This window comes from Bison bison, unplaced genomic scaffold, assembly GCF_000754665.1.
Source record: "Bison bison bison isolate TAMUID 2011002044 unplaced genomic scaffold, Bison_UMD1.0 scf7180017864235, whole genome shotgun sequence".
NCBI lineage: Eukaryota > Metazoa > Chordata > Mammalia > Artiodactyla > Bovidae > Bison > Bison bison.
In genome coordinates this window covers 4,493,286-4,496,342 of record NW_011494807.1, presented here as the reverse complement: position 1 = coordinate 4,496,342, position 3,057 = coordinate 4,493,286, and positions in this window count along the sequence as shown.

The window sequence follows — 3,057 nt, the reverse complement described above, 5'->3', positions numbered from 1 at the left end:
ATATATATACACACACACATTATATATATATATATATATATATATATATAAGTTTAAACCCACTTTTCCCTCCTCCATTCCACTTCTACCATCACATGAAGGTACGTTGTTACAGACAGGACGTTGGGTTCCTGTTGTGGCAACGCTCTGCATTCTCCCTGCAGAGGGGTTCCTGCTTGTTGAGCCCGCATGTGATGAGGGGCACAAATCACAAACCATGTTGGCCGGGCTGAGAAACAAAGGGTGTCTTAGCATCACCTCCCCAACAGTATGCCAGAGACAGCCAAATTTCAATCCCTTTTGCCTTTCTTTTGGAAACAGAGCCTCCCTTTGAAGGGGACCACTGCTTCATGCAGTCTGTAGATTATACTAGCTACTAACAATATCATCTGTGGTAGCTCTTAGAGGTGAAACGCCCTCTTTGTCCAGATCTGCTTGGGCTATGCCACTTAACTGTCCAGGGCCTTCTAGTTACAGTGCTGTGGAGTAAGTAGTGCTGCTGCTGCTGATGCTAAGTCGCTTCAGTCATGTCCGACTCTGTGCGACCCCATAGACAGCAGCCCACCAGGCTCGCCTGTCCCTGGGACTCTCCAGGCAAGAACATTGGAGTGGGTTGCCATTTCCTTCTCCAATGCATGAAAGTGAAAAGTGAAAGTGAAGTTGCTCAGTCGTGTCCGACTCTTCGCAACCCCATGGACTGCAGCCTACCAGGCTCCTCCGTCCATGGGATTTTCCAGGCAAGAGTACTGGAGTGGGGTGCCATTGCCTTCTCCGAAATAGTGCTAGTTGTTATGTTAATAATGGTAATAATGGCAAGCATCCTTATCATCATCAGGTACTGAAGCCTGTGGGCCAAGTGCTTTCATACGTCATTTCAATGTTTCTAACAACAGCTTTAAGTATTGTTATTCCTGTTACTTGAACTTGGGGAGAGTGAGGTACAGGAAAGCTTAATAACTCAATGAAATTTTTGATTTACTTTGGAAATGGTTCACTTGGACACATGGGTGATAAGATGAGGTTTTTTTTGTTCATATTTCATTTGGTATTTATACATAGCATCATAAATATAGTCACTGTGTCTCAATTTTCTTCCCTCTGTCTAAGATGGATCTAGCGAGCCCCACATCACTGTGTGGTGAAGAGGGTCAGCGCGCGCGTGTGAAGGCATTGGGGGTGTGGCTGTAGCACTGACCCCCCTTTCATTGTTCTTGCCCCACCTAGTCCTCTAAATATCTTGTGAAGTAGTAACTTGTTCTTAGGATGATGTCATTCGCTATTTTGCAGGCTAGGAAAGGAAGGCTGAAAGAGATTGAGCGATGTCCTCAGGGTGGACTCCGTGGTGAGGTAAGGCAGGCATGGCTCACCCGCAGCCCGTTTCCTGGTCCTGGAGGCTGCGTTTGCTCTTGTGAGGGCAGGATCGCCCTCTTGTTCACTGTGTCATCCGGCCTGCTCCACGTGCATCTTCCCAGGGCGTTTGGTTACTGCCCCTGGAAGCAGTTCCCTTGCACGGACGTCTGAGAACTCTCGCCGTGGATCCCAGGCTGGAGGCCTGCATCGTAACCCTCCTGGTTTATTCCCATAAATAGCGAGTCAGCTGGGAATAGTCACCAGACCCAGGCCTTCTCATAACTGTTCCTTCCACCTGGCTTTCGCTTTCTTGCCCCTTGTACACACATGGTGCACAGGTTCAGTTCACTCACAGTTTAGACTCAGTGCGACTCAATCCCAGTGCCTCAGGCACTTAGCTCTCTCTGTTTCCCCACCATGCCCACTGTACCTGTGCTTTCTGTGTGTGTGTTCATTTAATTAATAAACTTTATTTTTTAGAGCAAAGGTTCACACCAAAACTGAGTAGAAAGTAGAGTCCCCATATACCCTTTGTCCCCACACACCACCACCTTTTTTTTTTTTTTTTTTTGAAGCTCATATAACAATGTGACTTTCCCATCCGGGTCTTTGTATCTGAAATGCTACTTCTCAGTTGAACTGCCCTAGCACAATGCAATAAAGAGCCCATCACAATAACTGGGGTACTGTACATTACTATTCTAAGCATATATTTTATTGGAAGTCATATTCCTCTGAAAGCTGGCATTTCGTTGGCCTCCTTTGCCTTATAGAAACCCTGCCGCTATGACAATGGGTAGGAGCAAAAGTAATGATCTTTTCCACATTTCAGAGCAAGAAAGGAAGTGTGAAAGAGAGAGAGCGAAATCACACAGTCATTTCCAGCCATTTGTGTTAAAATACAAAGAAAACAAGGCACGTTTAAAAATGATGTGCCGGGCAGCCTCCATTAATATTTATTTTGGCATTAATATTGATAAGAAAGTACTTTGTAGCTGGGCTTTGCCGCCTCCCCCAATGTCCTCCAGCTGTCTGTTCTTGGGGCTGGTGGCCATTAGCTCACGTCTCCCTCTGTACCCAGAGCCTCCGAGAGTGTTGGCGGGCCTCCAGCTCACTTACGCTTAAATGGACACTCAAGCTCCAACGGACACACAGCTAAATAGAGGCCAATAATTCAATACAGTATGACTGTACTGGGGCTGCTAGTAAATCCATCAAGCAGTAAATATCATCTGAAGCCAATGCAAGCTTTTATCTTTCCAATTTTTTTTTTTTTTTTGTATGTCTGAGCGAAGCCCAGGCATTCAGCGAATCATGTAATTTATTCTGCTGTGCCAAGCCTGGGCTGTCTCAGGCATCATATTGACTTTTTTTTCCCCCCATCTGTCAGGGGCAGTCAGCAACTCCAGTATTGTAGGAGCGCATCACATTACAGCTATTTATTTATTTATTTCTGCTGCCGCTTGGTAGAATGATTGGGCAAGAACACATTATCTCAGATCAACGAATACTAAGAAAAGCATCTGAACATCATTATGACAGCATGTTAAACATTTGTCCTCCCCAGTTTGGTAAATCAGCAAGTGTATTTCGGGCAAATGCTTGTAATTGTTCATAAAGGGCTCCCTACTGTAGAGTTATATTAAGCTGAAAATATGGCCTGTTATTTTCTTCAGTTCTTTAGGTCAGCAGTGATGCCAATATATT